Raw genomic sequence first — 22,812 nt, 5'->3', positions numbered from 1 at the left:
GGATTAAATATATATGCAATGTTCCGTTTTCTGCCCACTAAAGGAACAGTGCAGCAAACTCGAAACACACTAGCTGTGTTTCCATGAACACATTTTTAAGTATCGCATTAGATAAAGATCAATAAAAACTTCCTCAAGTGCACAACCTGTTACCTGTTGAAAAAAAGTTGATAGCACTAAATGGGATATAGAATTACCTCTGCTGAATTAGTTTTGACATAGCCAACATAGCAGTGTCTTCCTGGATGTTGGTGGATTACAGCCATGCGTAAAGCGTATAACGTAACATTGGGAAAGAGACATCTGTAAATCAGTGGATACATACTTTTGAGCACCACAACCCCCTTGGAACAATTTGGTTCATTTGACTTTGTTTCATCTGGTTTTGATAACATTATGAAAGTCTGGAAGAGCTGCATAATGATATCATTTTATCCCATTCAAGTTAGCAGAGGGCTAAACCAGAAGTTGTGGTCAGCAAACTCCCTAGTGTTCTTGCTCTGTGTGGGCCCAGTGATGCAGAAAATCGAGGTAATTTTACACCAGTGAAGTCGTGCCACAGAGCAACTAATGAAAAGAACCCCATCCAGTTCCAGTATCCAGTTCTCTCTATACATCCATTTTAATTTCAGCGTCTGAAAAACTATGCTTCGTAGAGCCTATTTTTTTACGCCAAACCTGCCGAATTTGCATTTCACTTCTTGCCACATTTCAAGAGTTTCCTTTAATTTGTCTGATAATTGAATGGAAAAACAATTACTGACATGTTATTACCTTATAGAGTTGACTCTATCATTCATTTTTAGTTGAGTTTCTGGCCACTTAGCAAATGTAAGTCCAATTTTCACTCTCTTTTAATCTCTGCTTTGGTCTCCACCAACTCCTAAGGGAAATAAATGGCTCTCCAGCATTTAAACGCTCCACCATGTTCACTATAGTTACTAACTGTGTGTGTCGGCTGTTTGGTGCCAGGCAGAGTGTTGAGTTTGTCACAACGAGCAACACTTTTGATCCATTGTTAATATAAAATATTGCAGCTTTTGGATATAATCCTTATTCATTTGTTTGATAGGTAAATAAATATTCAGTCTTGGTGATTTAATACAGAGCAGCCTCCCCTGATCAGTCATCCAACAATTCACTAATCAGTAAAACATTTGTGATTTATTAGAAACTCACTCTGCATGCTAATTGCTGGTTGCTGCTCAGTCCACAGCTCGTGACTCCACAATTAGTCCAGGAACCGAATTGTGAAGTTTCAGTGAGAAGTATTTAACCAGATGTACCACTTTCCACAAGCACTGGAGACAAAGGCATGTGTTTTGTATCCATTTATCTCAGGAGGTAATTACACGGCTACTGTTCCTTAAGTGCAGCTTCATGAATATTCAGTGTTTCCAAAGATAAAATACGGCTTTTAGTGGCTGGCTGTGTACATTTTCTTTCTCTGATAACAACTGTATCAAGCAGTGGGGTTATGTTTGGAGGAAAATGGACACAGATGATTGAAAGGGAGTTTTTTATGAGCAGTCAGAGAGGAGTGCTGAGAGGCCTTTCGTCATACGGTGGACAGTCAGAGGCTTAATGGCCTGTGTAGACTATTAAAAAGGCAAACTGGGAGCTAAGTGCTTAGCATCTCCATTTATTTGTCATTTCTCAAAACAATTCCCCCAAGCAGGCACATAAAAATGAGACCCACTGGGTTTGGTGACATCGCAGCAGATATTAGTCATGACACGTGTGTGCTTAGATGTGATGGTAAAACACGGGTTCCTTGCAGTTCAGGTGCTTAAAGAGACTTAATGAAATTCCCTGTTAAATTAACGGTTTGATGAGTTACAATTACATCTAGAGAGCAAATGATTAGATAACAGATAACTGGGTGTACCAGATGTGAGTAAATCATCATCACATACCTTTTTCAGTTGCTGCAGGTTAGTAATTTAGTTGCTGGAGGTTTTTCATCATCATCAACATCATCAACAATTGTTTGCTCAGGGAAAAGTGACTGAGCATTAAGCTCTTTTACAACAGGGATCTAAATTAACATTCATACGGGCTAGAGGGATATATAATACGTGATAACGACCACCATAAAATGATGGAAAAGTCTATAAAAACAAATAACTATCAGCGGTGTCTGGCAGGCATGATGAACAAACAGCAATAAAAAAACAGAAAATCATGAAGACGATAAAAAATTAAATAACAAACAAGTCTATTTATATGGAGTTGGCTTGCGTCATATAACAATTACTACTGTTTGCCTTAATAATTTGCACTGAGCCTGAAACAGCCAGAGGTCCAGCCAAGCTGAAGCACTAAGGGTCATTGATCCCGAGCTCCATAAGGTGTTCAATAAGTGATTTGTTGGTAGAAAAGAGTTTGGACTCGTTGATGTTTCCAACAGTAGCCACATGTGACAGCCTTTTTCATTTCAGTCCATGTATTCAGCCTGACATTGCCCATGTTAGCTGATTTCTCATCTGTTTTCCCTAACCAATCAGTAAGGAGTGAAAAAAATCCATCCCATCAACTTAATTTCAGTTATCACAAAAGTTGCAGGCAGTTTTTCACATTACTGAAAAAAATATGTCTAAAAACAACAAGCCTTACCGTCTGTTGCACGCCACATTTTGGCCTTAGTGGTGGTTCAAAAACTGTCATCCATAGAAAAGTTTGGTCTCTTATTAAATTACCCTTATCTTTGTCGCTATCTTGACTGTAAGGGAGCCAGGAGGGACAATACCACTGGGCACAGCTGTGCTGCATTCTTGTTGCTACGTCTGTGACCCTGTTTTGTTCCATCCACCACATGGCGTTATGGCACACAGGAAGTGGAGCGTTTTGCAGGTGCAACTTTGTAAACTTGCCAATTTTGTTGATTTGATCATTTTCCCTTGGTTTTGTGCTACTACCAAAAGTAAAGAGACAGTTAAATGTTTTTTTTTGTGTCTGCTTTGAGCAAGGCAAGACAAAAGCAATTCACAATTAGTTCTGTTTATTATTATTTCCTACTTTAATGTTATGTAGCCTACAGACAAATTTAACATCATTAAAAGTCCAGTTAGGACCAAAATGGATCAGAGATTTGTGGCTGTGTTTTAGCTATTAAAAATACATTAATCCTCATAATTATATTGTATCTACTGAAAAGCATGCTGCGGTGCGTGTTCTTGAAATTCAAGAATTATCTATAGGCCATGATCAACTCGGGCAGCCACGTCGTAGCCACAGTGAAACTGCCTGGCAATAGATCTGCACTCTACTGAGTGGAAGTTATGGGTCAGCCATCAACTCCAGACCTATATGGATTGCTGATTTGAAAAGAAATCTGAAATGTGGAAGGCACTTTACAGCTCTGGTGCCAAGAATTTGAATTTCATATTACTGCCATCATGAGCAGCTTTTGAAAACAGTAATATTTAAAAAAAATAATAATAATTTAAACCTAATTTCCACAACTGTGGCTTTTATCAGGAGTAACTTAAAAGAGTGCAACCAGTTCCTGTGAATCACAAAAATTCAAAGCAACCAACTGACTGCAGGCGTCAAAGCCATATTTCTGTTGTAATATTTTTATGTCCATGTACTGTTTGCAGTTGATAGCATGGCTACGAGTGAAGAGGCAGAGACAAAAAGAGTGAGATTAGGCAATTCATTAAAAGATTTGAAGTTTTAGAGACTGTAACTTTGCTTTCTAATACTTGTATACACTCCAGCATATTTCTTGAAACAGTGCTGCTATAGTGTTGGAAATCCTTTAGAAACCCTTGGATGAATGGACCCATAGAGAGCTGCTCTGTGAGCAACATTGCAATTATACAATAATTGTATTCCCCTCTTATTGGAATTAACCTGCAGACACTAAGTTACTGCCCTCGCCTGCAGACGTTTCCCCTCAGAAACATCAATTTTCCCATTTTCTAATCCTCAAATTGCTACTCATGTCAACTCTGAAGATCCAGGTACAAACTTGCATGGTTTAGCAAATCCAGCCCCTTGGCAAGTTGTTATGCTGGGATGTATGCACAGACATTGTTCTCTGGAGTTTGGAGGGCATGTATTTGGTTTTGGCATTGATGATGGAAAGCAGTGAACTGGGTGGGTGCGTGGTGGTGAATGAATTAGCAGCAAAGCAAGCTTTAGACCAAGGGGGTCGTCAGTTTGAGTCTTGTGAGAATTCTCGGGGCTGTCGTGGGTAGCAACAAGCTTGTATCTGTGTGATCGAGAGCAGGATGTTACAGGAAAAGAGCAAGTTTTGCTCAGCAAACCCTCCCTTGGTAAATAAAGGTTGAAAGGAATATACTTCCATTACCCTGGGTTCTGCACTGCACCTCCTCTTCTGCAGACAGCTGGGCCAAAAGGTTACGAAGGCTTGGTGGGGTGGCAGTAATTAGAGATCCAGGTCAACCCGCTTAAAGAAATCGATCTGTATCTGGAAGCAGGGCCAGAGACCAGAGAATTTTATTCTTAAACTGCCACAATTAAAATGTTCTTTTCCTTGTCTCCTTGTCTGCCGCTTCGGATTAATCATTCAATTTGCTACAGCTGAAAATCTCATCAGACCTTTGACGGCTTTACCTAGATTTGCCTGCATGGCTCCAAGCTTCTTAAAGGGTTGTTCAGAGGTTATGTTTGCTATGTAAATTGTTTGATTTTTTGGAATTCCACACAGCTGTTGTGATTAGATGGATATTACTTTGTGGCTACAATGCTCTGAATTTTTAAGAGCCAGCAAATTTAGTACAGCGAGCACTGGGAGGTCTATGTTACTTGGATTCTCACGATTTAAGATGAGATTAAAGTAATGGGATAAGGGGAGAAAGATACGTGAAGACAGATCGACTCACTGTGTGAACTCGGCTGTAATCCAAGTTGCAACCTAGGTTTTACTGAGATTCCCAGATCAATTTAGAAATCATTAGTTTGAAACATTATTGACCTGTTCCAAACCGTTCATTGCAGATTTGAGTGTTTCTGTCCCGGAGCCAGGCAGCTACAAAGTGGATTGTGATCAGCTATCAATCCTCTCTGCTACGTTCATTGCAAAAACCTGCATCTTTGATCAGTCTTAATGGCAGTGTCTGGATCTGGTATGGCAAAGCTGTCTTCCAATCTGGCTCGCCACAGATCAAACTGTAATTTTCTCCAAACATCCAGCTGTCCAGCTCACAGATGTGACTACAAAGCAGCCCGGAGCTCCCGTCCACAGCTGTGGAGAGAAGTTTAAAAAAGATGTGGTTCATCTGTCAACGCCTGGTTCCCAGCCAGAAGGGGAGGTTAGGCCCGTCTCCCGCTGTTTATGAGAAACGTCTTACAGCGTTTTTACTTTCATTTATTGTGCTAAACTATTATTCCATCCACTTAATAATTCACTTTGATATTGATTCTGAGCTTGACAGCTGACAAGGAAATTAAGGTTGATACGGGGCACCCTGCAGTTATGTACGTAGGTGCAGAGCTTGATTATAATTTGGAGAGAGAAACAGAGGGACTTACAGGCTTATACACTGTTGTAACTTGTTGTGTGGACCTACAGTCAAACAATTCAATGTGCATTTAAGATTCTTGCTCTTTATTGAAGGTCTTACCAACTGGTGTGGTTCTCTATTTTACAGTTCTTGTTTTTTCAGTTATTGCTGTGGTGTTTCCGCACTGTAACTCCTAGAGATCCAACAAGTTCTCCAACCCATATGACCACTTAAGTGGCTTTTTCCTACCTTTAATACAACCCACAGAAGTGTTTCCAAAATGTGTCACCTAAACAACAGAATAGGGCATATATGACTGTTAACAGTTGTAGTTTGAAGCTCATGTGAAACACTGAAAAGATTGCAGCTGCACTAAAACGTCTTGGTCAGGTTCAGAAAAAACAAATCATGGTTTGGATTAAAACATGAAAGTTTGTTACTAATGTAATGTAACATGACGTAGGCTGTCACATGACACACTTTGTTATGCACTCAAAAGTTTAGTTTTGGTTTCACACTGGATACAAACAACTGGAAAGTGTCTTGGGTGAAAGTCCTGTGTTTGTTTGACTGATCCACACCCCTCCCTCCTGCCTTACACAGACTGTGTAACGTGAAACGACTGACTCCTTTGCTTGCATCATAATTACTATGGCCATCAGAGGTAGCTGCAGTAAACATAAATATGGGTCATTATCAGGGACGTAGATATAGACAGTGCAGGCAGTGCAGTTGCACTAAGGGTCCATGTAGTGGGGGGCCCATAGAGAGAGTGGAGAATGGGCCCTTATGAGTGATTGCCACCTTGAAAATATGCCTGTGTTCAAAGAAAGAACTCTCGTTAAATTAAAAAACAGTGCCATTTGCTATATATGCCCATGAAAAAGGCAAAGTCACCTCCATCATGTTTATTTTGTCTTTATTTGTAAAACAGTCAGCAGAATCTATAACAAAATTACATGCTTATTCTATAACTATCAGTCAACTACTAAAATTGTTCAATTAAATTAATAATTTCTTATTTTCTTTGGTATTTTTTGTTAGATACAGATATATAATAATAATTGCTGGGTAATATGTATGTCGATGATAACCAATGTTAAGTCTCTAATCATGTGATGAGATGATATGTGCACAACAGCGTGCACTAGAGACCATCATAATAGTTGGGGTCCATCATAGCTACCTTGTGCCACTGGTCATAATTAACTGCTTGTACAAAAGTATCCTTAAACAACAGTTTGTATGATAGCTAACAAATTAACACCGCATGAATGGATCAACACGTTAAGTACTAAATGTAAAGTTACAAAGTTTAGGTTTCGGAAAAGAAACATGGTCACACCATTCCTGAAAATAATAATAGTTCACATGGTTTCAGACAGTTCCAAACGCCAGTCTCCTGCATGAAAGTCCTGTGTCTTGTGAACCTTCCACTACTCCAGCCTACCCTGAAGACTTTCGCTCTTCATACTGGCTCATGATTAGGTGTTAAACAACTTACGCAGTTATTGGGAAGAGGACAGTCTCCAGAGATCACTCGTATATCATTGTCAGTCAAATAATGACACTTTTGTCCTTGAAGTTGTCTATAGGTGCCATGCTTTTCTTCTTCTGTGGTAGCAATAGCACCATTGCCACCTTTTTGTTTCTTACTTTTTAATTAAAAACAAATAGATGTCCACGCTACCTCTGATTTTGCTTAGTGTTAGACAATGGAGAGTAACAAGATAGATATTTATTAAAACCACTGATTTGATTTTTACTTCAAATAAAAAAGGCTACGTTGGGTTTGCTTTAAACTGTTGGTGTACTTTATTAATGAAAAGGAGAAATGCTGAGGTTGGATGGGTTTATTTTATAGTTCATGGCTGATTTTGGTGCTGATATAATGTCTAAATCCAGGCTCAGGGGCTCAGACACAGAATACCAGAGGGTCCACACAAATAGTCGGCCGTAGTGAAAAGACTGACACTCAATCTTCCTTTTGCCGGATGCCAAACACAAGTGTGGGCACTAATTAGAGGCTCCAAGAAATCATTGAGGGGCGGAGATCCATTGTAACCTGAGGAGAAGCTGTTGTGTGGTGACGAGTTTCAGTCGCCTCGCTGGACGAACCGAAGCCTGAGGGGTTGAAAGACTTCAGTTTAGCTTTGGTGTGTGTGCTTTTCACACAGCATCACATGTGCTCACACACTCCTGTGCATTTCACTATCATTAACAGCCTGCAGCTGTGGCTTTACAAAACCTTATCACAATTTGTAATCATTTCTCAGATAACACTTTGTGCATTGCATTAAGGCTACATTTCATCGCAGTTATGGAAGTTAAATCCTCCATGAGCTTGAGGGCATCTTATGTTTTTCAACTCTGGCTATTTATAATAGAAAAACTAACAGGATGTTGGTTCGTGTTTTAATTGTTTAGTAGCGACTGTGAGATACGTTTAAGACTCATTATATTTAGTTTTTGGCAGATTTTAACCCATAAATGTAAGACTTTTTTTAATGAGGGGGGATTAGTCTAAACTGATTTTCACCTGCATTTCCACCGACACTTCCAAAAATTGGTGTGGTTCCTGCTGCAGGAAGACAGGCACTTTGTCCAATATATCTCACTATGATACAGTTTGCAATGGGTCTGAATCTTCATTGTGTACTGTTTTAGCAGTTAAAGCTCAATAATTCTTCCTTCACGTACGAAAATAGATACGTCTGTTTCAAATGTTTCAAACGTAACTGCCTTCATACTTCAGTGTGTCCTCTGTGATGACATAGACAGCGAATAGATGGCACTAGATGGCAGAGTCAGAAGTCTCATACAACAACAAACAGCGACTGTGGATGAAGTCATTATATTGTACCTTCAAATGGAGGCAGCGTTGTAGTCTGTGTGGCCATTATGTACATCCCAATGTCATGCTCAACATGTGGACGGAGAATTCTTTTCACTATTTTCACCATATATTACTTTATAATATTGAGTATACCAATTTGTTCCATTCCACCATTATCCACCATTGTATCTCACTTTAACTACGTAACACTGCCTCCAGGATCTCTGGTGACACTGCTCTGTTTCGTCCCTATCCATAAGCATTTAGAAAATGTGCACAAATACAGACAGAATGAGATCAGAGTATGGACAGAAGGCTCCATCCGGCCCTGTCTCTGTATCTAATGTTGAGCATAAATGGCCTTAGTTACAACCAAACCACCAGTAAATTTGTTCAAAGATGCAAGCAAAGCGATGTATTACTGTACATAAAATCAGCACGGCAGAATTGTCAGATATGTTAAAAATATATCTTTAAATGTCACAGTTACAGTTATAATTGGTAATAGACAAACAAGTTAGAAGATCTAATGCCAGTTGTCTACCCATTTTTATTACTGGAGAAATGATCCTGGAGCTGCTTTAAAAACTGTTAAATAATATTTTATAATTCCTTATTACTAATCTTTTCTTAGGCAAATATTATCCTGTGGGAAATCTGTAGATAGAATATGACAGTAAGTATATACATACACATGTACGTGCGCGCACACACACACACACACACACATAAACTAGCAGTATCAGGTTAGGCCATCTGATATGATCTGCAGATGTTTTGCGTTGCCTCTGCAGCAGGTGTCAACAGATGCCCCTCCTGCCCACTTGGCCAGGTTGACCTCATGTTTAGAAGAGAGACCACCCTTCAGTCAAACGACATCTGAGTGCAGCACCCCTGCTGGAAGTGATCTGCCATGCTAAAGTGCCCCTGAGCAGGTCATTACAACCCCCCCCCCTCCCTTTCAGGGTCTCTGCTGTGGCCTCTCTGTAGATAGAGGAGCATGGAAATGGGGCACTTCATAGCAGGGATCAATAAAGTATCACATTATTACATTACGACACAGCAAAAACCGAGAGGCTCAGATCTTTCAGGGCTGGGACTGATTACATTTGTTGTGCCCTTTGACCTCCTTACTCAAAGGGCTTTCACGGGTCATAACTGTCCACCTGTTGATGACAGAGCTGGAAGTTTAAGGGGCTTAAAGAGTGAAGTAGACAGAGGGAGCTGCACTCTGGTCAGCGCGATTATTAGTGTGATGTTTTGCAGTTTTAAACCACTTTCTGTCAGTGTTAAAAGGGGAGGAAACAGCTTGTGTGTGAGCCCTGCTACTGCTTGTCTTAATGGATCTTAATAGGTCTCAGCAAACTATATGTCATGCTCTTATCTCCTTCATGACCAGTGATGTCACATATTTGTCATGAATCTCACCACACACAGACACAGACTCTCCTCCATCTCTCTTTTGAGATGAAGCAGGTTCAGATTTTGTTTTATGTTGTAACCCTATCAAAATCTGAACTAATTTAAAAACCATAAGCTGAATGTATTGAGTGTATAGTATTTATACTGTGACTACATTGTGTATGGTGGAGTAGTTGTGACAGTCAGTACTGGTGAGCCCCCTAGAGGTTTCAGACCCAACTGCATTCTTACACTCTGCATGTCTAATAGTTGTGTAACTGGAGCTGTCATGACATGTGGCATAACATCAAACAGCAGAGTATAATTTTAGATAAAGATATACTGATTAAAAATTACAGAGAGAAAATTGTACCCACTATAGGTCATGGATATTTACTTGCCAACAATGGATGCACTCAAACAGTCTTGGCTGATGACAGTGATGCTTCTCTCCCAGCCAGCCACTGGCTGTTGATTATATATTATCCTCATTAGAGTTTTCAGATTATTTCATTAGTGAGGAAAAAAGGAGTCCAATGTTTTTTTTCCAGTGTGACTTAGCCAACATTCACACAACATTCAGCGTTGCAGTGATTAGCTGCAATATTGTGTGAAGGTGTGGGAGTGTCATTTAAAGGGCCCATTTGTAGAGGAGTAGATTGTGGAGAGAGGGCCAATCTCATCACAGCAACTGAGTGTTTGTTTTAAATAAGTTTGTTTAAGTCGCTTTTCTGTAGAATTCAATTTGATTATCATGACTGTAGTATCTTTAATGCCACAAAAGACACACCTGCGCACACAAACAAAGCAAGTGCTCTCCTTTGTAGACTACTACATACAAGCTGTTAATACATACTTTATTTCTTTAATTCACCACAACATTAAAAGAGACTGTATATCTTGTTGCCATGGACTACAGGCATCTTTTGGGTCTGATCACCGGTTTTGTGATTTGCAGACGCAGCCAGAAACGCAGTCAGATTGCATTTCTCCAGAAGATGAATCTTCATGTCATTCATTCATTTTCCGTAACCACTTATCCTGTTTGGGGTCGCGGGGAGACCAGACTATCACAGGGCTGACACATAAGGCCTTTTTAAATAGGAATTGTGCAAATTTGCAGGAAAGCCCAATCAGTCTTTTTTCAGCATTGGCAGTATAAAAACAAAATCGGGGAGTGCGGCAAAATGCCGCCGGCCTACTTTTGTTTATACAGAATGCGCCTTTTTCGGGGCAATGGGGGGCGTGAGCAAGTAACAAAACGTGTAGCTAAGAGTGTGACGTAAACAGGTGCATACTCCAAGGGAAGCCACGGCTGGTCAGTCCTTTGGTGATTCTCTCAAAAGTTGCCACGTCCTTCACCGTTCCCGTCACTTGACAGTTAATGGCCTCTTTGTTTGCGAGGACAAGGAGGGCGCACAATTCCTTGTCTCCCCAGTTGCTCATCTTTACAGTGTCTGTCAGGTTTGCGTTTCCCTCTTTCTACTAGCTGCTCGCTAATTCCTGCTATCAGCTGTTTCCTGTTTATCCACCGCCAGTGGCTCGCACATGTGGCGTCATCAACAGCTCCTCCCACAAGTCATCAAGAACCCTTCTCGTGGCGGAAGGGTGCCTCGTACTTTTTAAACCAAAAAGGTTCCGCCAATATGTTAACCCCAACACGGCGGAAAATTGGGCACCTCGGATCAACTCGCCAATCTGGCTCTGTGTGTCTAAACGTTCGCAACTTGCCGGCAAAATGGCCCAACATTCACTGAAAATCTGGCAGTGTGAAAGGGGCTACAGAGACAGACAAACATTCACGCTCACATTCACACTTATGGACAATTTAGAGTCAATTAACCTGCATGTCTTTGGACTGTGGGAGGAAGCTGGAGTACCCGGAGAAAACCCAAGCTGACACAGGGAGAACATGCAAACTCTGCACAGAAGGGCTCCCCCACCATGGGTTCGAATTGCCCACCCTGGGTTCGAACCAGGAACCCTCTTGCTATGAGGTGACAATACTAACCAAAGTTAAAATCCAGGTGATGCCAAGATGCGTTGCCACTGGAAATGAACATTTTATTTGCCTCTTCACCCACATTGAATGAAAGTAAATGGGAGGCAAATATTCACAGATGTTAATTTTGCTCATGTGTGACTGTGCCCTTCCAATAAGTGAACAAGATCTGTTGTTTCTGCTCAAGGGCACTTCAGCAGATCAGACAGTATTTGCAATGTTGATGGACACAATGATCAATATGAATTTTCTGCCACGAGTTGGTCTCTAATCATCGGCTCAGTCATGTGTGGAGATGAGCAAGAGTATGCAGCTTTGATCTCGCTGTCAGTCAAACTGTATTGATTTTAAAAAGAAAGAATGTTCAAAGCACTGAACATACCCCATGCACAGCTGTGCTCCTCTCCTGGGTGCCAGCTGGTGCAGGATAAACCACAGTGGACCAAATGAAATTAAAATTTCAGCACAGACCAGGATACTCAGACTGACAGTTATTTTATTGGCAGTTTACATGTCGCTTCATCAAATTCGCTCCGTGTGTAAGTGCCTTTAGGTGTGCCTTATAAGTAATCATGTGATAAGCGTATGAAATGTCAACAATAAGTTCACTTCAGCAGGTCAGACAGTATTAGCCACTGATGACGGGCACGGTGATCCATATAATCTGTAAAATTCTGCCATGAGATGGTCTCTAATCACCGGCTCATTCATGTGAGGAAATAAGCAAGATTATGCAGGTTTGATCCAGCTGTCAATCAAAGTGTATCGATTTAAAGAAGATCTTCAATTATAGAAAGAATTGTGTTCATAATCACTGTTGAGCACATGCATAAGATAAAGATATTGGTGAAGACAGCTCACAGTGAATCAAGTATGTGTGTATTGTAATGGACTTGAGGATACATGAATGAAACAATCATTAGTGACTTATTTGGTGAGCTCCTGCTATCTTTCGGCTCTTATATCAGCAAAGGGACTTTGGGTGTCAAACTCATCACACCTGCTTCCTCTTCAGCACAACGCACAGGAGCATGTGCCGGGCAGATTACATCGCTACAGAAGGGTCCCACGCAGCCAAATTATTTTCTAATAGTATGAAAGATTCCCATGGCGTGTTTCAGCCCCTTTTTTGCCCGACAGACTGTAAACCCAAAAGCAATAAATATCCTAAGCAGGGTCGGGAATTTACTGCACCTGCAGTAACCACTGCACCGCCTTAATAAGCAACAGATGTCGGAGTGATTGCGTCGAGCCCGAAACACATGCATCGAAAAAAAGGGAATTCTTTGTTAGGTACAGTTTCATCACCTGACGAAAGCCGCTTCAGCTCTGTCGCTCAGGGCCTCACATTCATTTAGATCAGCAGGCAACAGGGCTGAAATTAAAAACAATCTGGATTTAGTGTCACCCCGACTCTGCTGTCGATTACTGGACAGGAAGTAGCTGTCGTGAATGGTTATACATGATGTATGAGGCTGCTGAGGGAACACAATTTAGTACTGGACCAATCTTTAGCCCATAATGTGTGAAAATAACAATTTGGCCAATTTACCGAGCAAATACAACCCCCCCAATGGCAGTGTAATCCATACCAATTAGATTTAGCCCTCGTGGTACGAGAAGTTTAACACTCTTTTGTGTTTTTGATTTTAGTTACCAGTCGAAGTTGTAAATAATGGCTGTTCCCCTTTAAAAGTATCTTGTCTGACCTCATATTTAAAGCAGGCAGACATATTTATTGCTTTCTCAGGGCCGAACGGCGGTGTGGCCCAAATGTTCCCAGTTTTCCAGAAGAAAGACATCGTTATGTCTCCTATATCATGCAGCATGACCACCAGATAAACTCCAAAGCTAAGGGCCAATGTAGTGAGACACTGTAATGATATCCTGTGAGGAAAGATGAATTTAGTGAGCCTAACAGAAGCCAGAATGAATGGTTCTCATTCCTCCCGCTCTTTTTTTTTCCTTTATGAGAAACATGCAGCAGTCTGGACAAAGGGGCCGCTCTCATTAGTTAATCTTTGCTGGAAGGCATCTAACATTTATTAATGCATCTGGGTATGCATGCTCATATGTCTGTGTGTGTGGGTGTAGATGTGTGCGCACGGGCTTTGGTTGTGTGTACATTTGCTAATGTACAGTATTGCAGCCATTGCACTGTATAATCATTACGCAATTTTCTGTGTATATTAATATGCAAATTACTCTTTAAATCCTATTTAAAAATGTTGATATTACCAACACTTATAGTAGTAGTAGTGTTAAAGAGGACCTGTTGTGCTTATATGTCTCTACAAGAACATGTTTACTTGCTTTAATGGTCAAATAAGACTTTATTTTCCTCATACTGTCTGTGCTGGAACACCTGTTTTCACTCTTGGTCCGAGATGATACACTTAGCACCTGTCACTTTAAGCCCCCTCTCCAGAAAAAGTCATCTCTGCAGAGTAGGTATCTTCTTGATCTACATGACTCACCCATGATAGCTACATGTCAGTTCACGGTCAGCACCTTCGTCCCTTGGCCCAGACATGGAAGCTCCGACGAAAATACTTAGCTAGCTATGAAGTATTAGGGTAAAAGAAAGACGGATAGGGTTAGGGCAATGGTAATAGTAAGGGTTACATCTTGTTACCCAGGAAGTGAATCTGAATGCTACGTTTGGCCTCATATTTATTCACGCCACAGCAGTGCTGTAACAGGGTTCAGATATAAGCCGTCTTGGTGAGTTTGTATTGTAATAGTAGTTGGCGGGTGTCTGCAGATAAACATGTCACATGTCTGCACCGACATTGCAGCTAGAGAATGATTGTAACAGAGAATAGTGGCGATTTCTAATGAATGAATGAATGAATGAATAAAACTCATCAAAACAAAGCTTTTAAACACAATCAGACATGTTCCAGCAGGAATATGATCCAAAATTGGGAGAAATTTACAACATCAGCAACCAAGTTTACATGTTTCCATGACGTTAGCATGTAGCTAAATGTACGTTAGCAACAATAAAATGAAGTAAATGTATGTTAGCAGCTTCCTGGCAGCTGGTGAAAGATTGTAATAGAGAATAGTGGCAATTTCTAATATGAAAAATCATAAAAACACAACCAGACATGTTCCAGCAGGAATATGATGCCAAACTGAAGAGAAATTTATAACACCGGCAACAGAATTCACATGTTTCCCTGACATTAGCATGTAGCTACATGTAGCAGTGTAGGCTATGCAATGTAAATGGTTGCAGTAATGTGCCTGGAGCAAATATAAAGCAATACAGCACACTATGATGTCACACTGTAGCCAGAGCTGAAAAAACTGTTGGAAACAGAGTAGTTATACCAGTGGGAAACCTGAGGTTTTGCTCACAGGGATTACCTCTACATACATTTACCTCGTTAATGGAAACTTCAACCACATTTAAGATAAACATCCTTCACTGTAACACTATATATAAGACACAAAATACGGAAAACCATAATAGTTCCTCTTTAATAGTTGTCCAGTGCTTGTGTGCGCTAATGTAACAGTGTGTTCATGGCCGCGGTTCTCTGCATGTGCACTCCAGTTTTGTTTTGGCAGGGGAAAGGTTAATGTTTAACAGCATGAATGGTTCACCCACTAACGTGTGAACAAAGCACAATGGCTGCACTGTATAGGCTCCTATTTATTCAGAGTCACTTCCTCCCTTAATAGTCGGCTCTACTTTCCTCACGGAGGGAAAAAAGTAGGTCAACGAAAAGTCATGTTTGAGGTAATTCACTCTGGGGGACTGCGACTCTGATCATAAGATGACATTGGTTAACCCCGAGAGTGAGGTCATTTTCAAGTCAAAGTTACACCCAGAATCCGGGCCCGACTGGTAGCGTGTCCGCGTTTTACAGCACACGGAGGGTAAATCAGAGACGGAGGATATCAATGGGAGGGTTGAAAAGAGACGAGCATGAAAAGACAGTATTGTTTAGGGAAAAAAAAAGATAAAGAAAAGCTTCAGGAAAAAAGGAAGGAGGCTGGTTTGTGACCTTGCAGATCTTGATCAAATATTGGTTTGCAGCCGATGTACTCTGAAGGAGCTCTTAAGGAGTTTCTGCTTTGATGCAAGTGAACAAAAGATCCACGGCAAAGAATCACTTGGATAGTTCATTCTTGAGCTTCATGCACAAAGACCTGAACCGAAGAGGAATGCAAACACATTGTTCCCCCACCTACTGCAATTACTTGTGATGAGTGCATACGGATTAAGCAGGATATTTGCAGACTTTTTGGATTAAGTATGATTTCGTCCATGCAGATCTCTGGAATACCTTTTCATCAGGAGCTAATGCTTCCATGTGAAGGCCCTTTTTCCCGTGTTTTCCCCCTTTTCTCTGCAACAGCAAGCTCAGATTTTCCTTTCACATTCTCCTCTTCATTAAAGTCTTAATAAAGAGGCATTCCACTCATTATTTAACAGATTTTCCCAGAGAACCACAGAGATCCCTTAAACGAGGAAGTATATTTTCGTATTTTTGCTCCTTCTATTAATTCCATATGTGCATACTATCACATGTGCATTACAGTACATCTAGGCTCATATATTAAAGATTCACTTTTTCTTCACGTTATTCATTATGCACTTTATGAGCCTGTATGTTGGAGTCCACAGTAATGGGGGGTGTAATTAAAAACATGTCATTGTGATGGAGGGCCAGGCTTTAATAGCATGAAGCTATCGGCTTGTTTCCTCCTGAGCCAGCAAATGAATATAAAAACAGTCAATCAAAACGGGTGCGTTGCTGCCTCTCGCGCCAAAGATTAAAAGAGCAATCTGACATTTTTTTTTCAGTAGAATCTGCAAAGAAGAAATCAAAGAAATATTGACTGCAGAGGTAAAAAGTAACAGATTAATTTGAATGCTGTATGATCATACTGTGGAAGATGGAGTCTTAGGGGCTTTTTTTAAACCCATAGTGGGATATTTTCTGTCAGGAGTGCATGCATTATTTTTCAAGAAGTTTGATTTGCCCAATTGAAGGTGGCCCTTCTTTGGTGAGACAGTTTGGACTTGAGGCCAAACTCTTCTCACAGTTATGAAAGAGCCCGTTCATGGAGAAGTCTTTGTTTTTCTTTGCATCTGGCACACTGTCATTCAATCTGTTCCCACCTGGCTCGCCACCAAATCCAAATAAAAACATCAAAGCGATATCTGCAATCTGAAGTAATTGTTTTTAAAAGAAAGTGTCATTGTTGTTTTATCTTCTTATTCTATTTGATGGACAGCATCAGCAGGGGTGCCAGGAGAGAAAGCCCGGATGTCATCAAGTTACATCTTGATAAAAGATGCTGTTTTTTATTGGATCAGAGAGGGGTTGGGCACCTCTCTATCAAAATATCAAAGAATAAAGTTCAGTGATGCCTTATTAATTTTTGGTATAGTCAGAGTTTGTGTTATGGGAGGTATGATTGTATTCTGAGAAGCTAATTTGAGCAAAATTAGAGATAATAATTGACTTCTTTGAAAAATTAAAAAAGTGACCATTTGCTTGACCCATTCACTGAACAGCAATTATAGCTTAGGAGCTGTAACTAGGCACAGACAGCCTCGTTGGAATTGTGTGTATGAGGCTGTAGAAAAAGCAATATTCAGCATTTGAAGAAACTGGAGGGCCGTGTCTTTTTTCTTACTGCCTCTCCAAATCCCTCAAAACACACCTCTGGCAGTTGTTTTGTCCTCTTCCTGACCAGCCAATGGTTACATTATGTAACACACTGGTTGGTCCTGATCCTAAAAGCCTTTTCTCCTGTGACATTAAAATAAGAATATAGACAAACAATAAAACATCACCAAAAGAAAATGGTGGCCTTGTACATTTCTGCAAACCATCAGTATGTTGCAATTGTGTAACCGGTGGAGTCTAGTGTTGTCATGTTGATGTGAAGAGGCCCAGGCCGTGGAAATCTTTGCAGGTGACCTCAGTTTATTCCTGACAACTCTGACAGCAAGATGTAAAAACAAAATCCTCCGTCAAGTACGACCTTATAAACTCAAGCCCCTCTCCCCTGTTCCTGACTTTAAGTGATTTTTATCAGTGTTAGACACCCCTTTATAGGTGGGGTACCTCGAAAAGTGAACATAGGGGTACAGAGACTATCAAATGTTCCACATATTAACTATGGAGGCCTAAGCATGTCAGTTAATAACAGCTAAAAACAAATTTTGTGTAATTGAAATACTTAATATTTCAAACATACATTTGCCTTTGTTGCACATATTACTGCAGAATACTCGACCCTGTTACATTCGCATGTTTCATAAGTATCATATCAACATTTCTAAAATGATTTAGTACATGAGCTGACTTTGTCATCAGGAGGTGGAGGGGACTGTAGATGACGTGACACCTAGGCGAGACACCTGTTAAGCTGCAGACCACTGTTCAAGACCAAGAAAACCAGTCGTGTTTTAGTGTGTCATCGCTGTTTCGAGTGGATTTTTAGTCACCAAATGTGGGTGTTTTTTAGCAACCCGTCCTTGTTTTGGTGCCACGCCATTGTTCCGATGGCCCAAAATTCTGAAGCCCCATTAATCGGAAAAATGTCCCAGTGAACTGGAAGCCTATTTCTCTGACTGCATGCTATCCCAAAAACAAATGCTTATTGCTCTGATGTCCTGTTTCTAAGGAATACACACTCCCTGCCAACCCGGTCTCCCTCCGAAGTCGTCGAAAACTGGCACTTGGTTAGTGACTTGCGCCGTCAAACACCAATGAAAATAGCTGTCCTTTCATGCTGGCATGATACGCAGCTAGTCACTGTTACTGTTTGACAGTGCCCAGCAGCGTCAACTTGGGTGCCTCCAAATGTGGATGTTTTAAGCCAAAACATGATATTTGTCTAACCATAACCAAGTGTGTTTTGTGCCTAAACCTATCCATAGTTTGCGGAAATGTACAATGCCAATATTTTTTTCTGAAGATTGGGTTGCCAGTGAGTTCAGCGAGGACTGTTGACATTTCATCCTGTTGTTTCTACCTGCTGTCTGTCTAAAATCTAGGTTGTTTCCAAAGTTACAGAGAATTTCAAGTGATGAATCTGCCACTGTTGTCATTGTAAACTCTGTGTCCCCTGTGAGAACAGAAAACTTGACAGGCGTAGCGACAGGAGGGAGAAATCTCTATCTCTTTGAATTGTTACTGACTTTAAGTGATGTTGAAAACCAGACAGTACCCTTACTGAGGTTGGTTTCACTCACTTATTTTCAGTGACCACTCCTTCAGACAGACATGTTGTCCTTGGAACCTCACAGAGAAACTCAGAGTCTCAGTGGAACTGTTATTTGACATTATGCAGAGTGAGAACATGGCACAAACCTAACCTGCCTGTGTTTATGTTTCTATTGCAAGCAAATAACCTCAGAATGAATCAGCCTCTGGGTATGAATCACATCCTTAAATCAAATTTATGGCAAAAATAAAGAGTAATCAAGCTCAAAATGTGCTCCAAATATAAATTTGTCTAACAAGTTGCACTGGGGAAATGGTTACTCATCCGTTTAATGCAGTAACAAACTTCCAGCAGCACACTCCTTTCTCCTGAGTGCATTAAACCCCTGCTGGTTCCTCTGATGGCTAGACGTATTGGATCGGTTTGTGAATACTGAATGATCATCAGTGGTACAAAAATAAATACTGCTTAAACAAATTAAGGATAGGCTGGGGATGGGATAAACTTATCAGAGTAATCTCTGAGCCACAACACAGCACGATGATACTAATAACAGTGTATTTAGCAAGTGTTGAAGTGTATTGTGACAATTATGCAAAGTGAAGTCGATCAAACTGTTGAAAAGTGCTTCATGTGGAATTTTAACAGCTACTGTATTCATTTAAAAATCAGTGCATACTTTTGTTGCCCCAACTGCTGGCCTCTGTACTGCATTTTAATTAGTCTCTTTTTATATTAAGGTTAGGGCACAGAATTCTTTTATGGGACAAACTAGGAAGATTGGCTGCTCTCTCAGATGTAGCTACAGCAAAACTAAATTATATGGAAAGACTATTTTGTCGTACCAAGAGTCAAGGGTCATGAGAAGATTTATTGCAGCTGTGCGTTCAATAAATTGTTCCATGGCAGGTTTAGCTTAGCTAAGCAAGCTAGCTTTTTGGACATAAAATACTCATGTTGTTTTTTTTAGGCTATCTTTATTTTCATTCATTCATTCATTCATTCATTCATCTTCTAACCGCTTCATCCTCTTGAGGGTCGCGGGGGGGCTGGAGCCTATCCCGGCTGTCATCGGGCGAGAGGCAGGGTACACCCTGGACAGGTCGCCAGACTATCACAGGGCTGACACATAGAGACAGACAACCATTCATGCTCACATTCACACCTACGGACAATTTAGAGTTATCAATTAACCTAGTCCCCAATCTGCATGTCTTTGGACTGTGGGACCACACCACCGTGCCGCCCTATCTTTATTTTAACATTTTTTAATTCAATTCAATTCAATTCAATTCAGTTCAGTTCAGTTCAGTTCAGTTTCATTTTTGCATGTTCAAAATCAAATCAAGTTTATTTTATAAGCTTAAATTTGATTTAAGTTTATTTATATGAACTTTATTTACATGAATTATTTATATACATTTATATAAACCTATATATAGTTATATAAATTCTATAAAAGCTAACCTAATGTAATCTGATATAATGAAAACAAAGATTGGGAGCAGAGGAAAACAGCTGGCCAAGTCCCAATTTACTGTAGGGAGAATCAAGCATGTTAAGTCCCTTTCTATAAGTCAAGCCATTGCTCTGGTCAAGCCAGTCACAAGTCAAGTAAGACGTTCTGAAGCTTGAAAGCTAACATTGACCAGCCAATAACCTAATAAGTTAGCTAAAAAGACACATTCACATAGGCTACCTTTCTTTATGGGTTTTGTAGTGAGAGAAGAACGGATGTTGTGGTGGGCGTGTCACTGGTTTTTGAGCTGAAGACTTTGCACACCACTCTCTTCTTACTACCGTCATCGAAAACATTATCTTTGAATCCAGATTTTATTCATTTTGGACCAGCCCCCTCCGTTATAATTGACTCGTAAGTTGGCCTTTGCTGGCCTGACGCATCCTAACAGGTTGCCAGGTATGTGCATTGCACCAGAAATCAACTAATGAAGTTATAAAACAAAACATAACTTGTCAATATTGAGAAAAATGCAAGTATTTGATAGAAACAGTCTCAAGTCATGAATACCCAGCCCATTCTCATTCCAAAGGCGTCAAATACTGCCTTTTTGTCAGTGATTTCAGCATCAGACATCTGGCACCAAAAGCCACCCTTCACGGTGATATGATACGCCGTGGGTGGCACCAGTCTGTAACATGGCCGGACATAATCTTTAAGGGTATCATGATACACCCCTAGTCAGCCTGACGGCATCAGCAGCAGCGGTAAGATACATGGCTGGACGGCGTCAGGTTGAAATGTTGCCGGACAGTCCCTGCAGGGTGGACCGGTACAACAAACCCTGGACTTTCACCTGGGAGCCCGATGTTTGCTCTCCGTACGAACGCAGAGACAAACCACGATGGGGGTTTTTTGGAAACCTAACTATGTGCTGTTGTTAATGTCTCAGCGTTGGTTGTAGCGTCCCCAGATATCAACAGCAGATCCAGGAGGACCCAGCATGTGATTTGTAGATGTGAAAGGCCACTAAGAAAGTGGCAACATGTGACAACTTGGGATACCAAGTCAAAGTCAAGTCTTTTATCTGTGTTAGTCACACAAGTCTCAAGTCATCTGGTTTGCAAATCCAGTCTGACCTGAATAAAGTCATATGACTTGAGTCCCCCACCTCACATTTTAGCTTGCATTTTCCTGCACCCAGCTGACACTCAGTTACTAGCATGCTAGCTAACAAAATGCAAAAATATAAATAAGTTGCCAAAGGGCTTATTTTTCAATTATGATGAAGACTTTTTGTTTCCCCCTTGTGTTTCTAAACTAGGATAAAAATCCTATCAAAAATAGTGTGTTATAAATCTGAAATTGTCGAGTTTTCAGACTGTGTTGCAGCGCTGATGAAGCTGATTGTTCATGACAACAGATCATAAATAAATTATTTGCAAATTAAATAAATTGATGCCACTTTGTAGCGATTTTGATCGCTTAAACACACCAGACAATCTTTCTTCTCGTGTACTTACATTTGTTATTCTGACCCGATGAAATGAAAACAGTCGTGTAATCAGCATTGCTTTGGGCTGTTGTCATTGCAATGGTTGTGAGGCTCAGGTGGAAAGATTCTGGCAATTTTTCTCCTGAAGGTGACGCAGCCTGATGGGACCCTGGGGGACTGAGTGACAAGCTTCGTCATTTTGATTAAATCCTGCAGCCACTGGTCCCAGTGGGCCCTAATGGCTTTATGAGAGGAGCTTGGTGAAACCCATCAGGCAGCGCATTCCCTGTAAAGCACCTTGCACTAAGCTAATGTTTTGTATTTGTGGAACTATGACGATAACACACAGTAGTGTGGAGTGTAGAGTTAAGCTTAATTTCCTCTGGAAGACCGATTTTGTGTTCAGATTTTGGACTTCTCACTGTTGAACTCAACCTGTTTGATTTGTTTCTGTCAGACTGTTCCTTTCCACCCTTCTTTAATCTCATCTACTCTTAACCTCGTGTTTATCAGAGCAAAGCCGAGTGTGACTCAGCTGCAGATTCAGACTTCTTTTCATGGTCAGGCTTCTTTCTATGAGGTCTAAGACTGTGTCTGCCTCTTCAGCAGTTTCTATCATGCAATCAATACAAATTGAAATGATATTTTTTCTTAAATTATTCCCTTGGAATGATGTAAAATCTTTACCTTACAGACAGATATAGAACTATTAGTTTCTTGTTATGTGTGTGTATATTTTCTTGCATGTGTTTATGTATATTAAGGGTGAAGACAAACCCCAGTGGAACGATAAAGGTGGCAATTATTTAATAATTTGCCTGTTTAATAGTGTAACACTGTGGTTTGAGTAGGACCCAGATATGTCAGGGCATTTCAGACAAGACTGCCTAAAATTGAATAAAGCATAAAGGGAGCGTCAATCTTGTGTTCCCTCTTTAAAGTCCC

At 40.5% G+C, this 22,812-nt stretch overlaps 1 protein-coding gene across 2 annotated transcripts in view; it reads left to right on the top strand.

Annotated features, from left to right (window-relative positions):
• The window catches only part of pdgfc (platelet derived growth factor c), a 76,215-nt gene that overhangs the window by 24,143 nt on the left and 29,260 nt on the right, over positions 1-22,812 (top strand). The gene's annotated exons all lie outside the window — the stretch shown is intronic.

This window comes from Epinephelus moara, chromosome 4 (assembly GCF_006386435.1).
Source record: "Epinephelus moara isolate mb chromosome 4, YSFRI_EMoa_1.0, whole genome shotgun sequence".
Classification (NCBI taxonomy): Eukaryota; Metazoa; Chordata; class Actinopteri; order Perciformes; family Serranidae; genus Epinephelus; species Epinephelus moara.
This window is presented reverse-complemented; position numbering and strand designations above follow the sequence as displayed.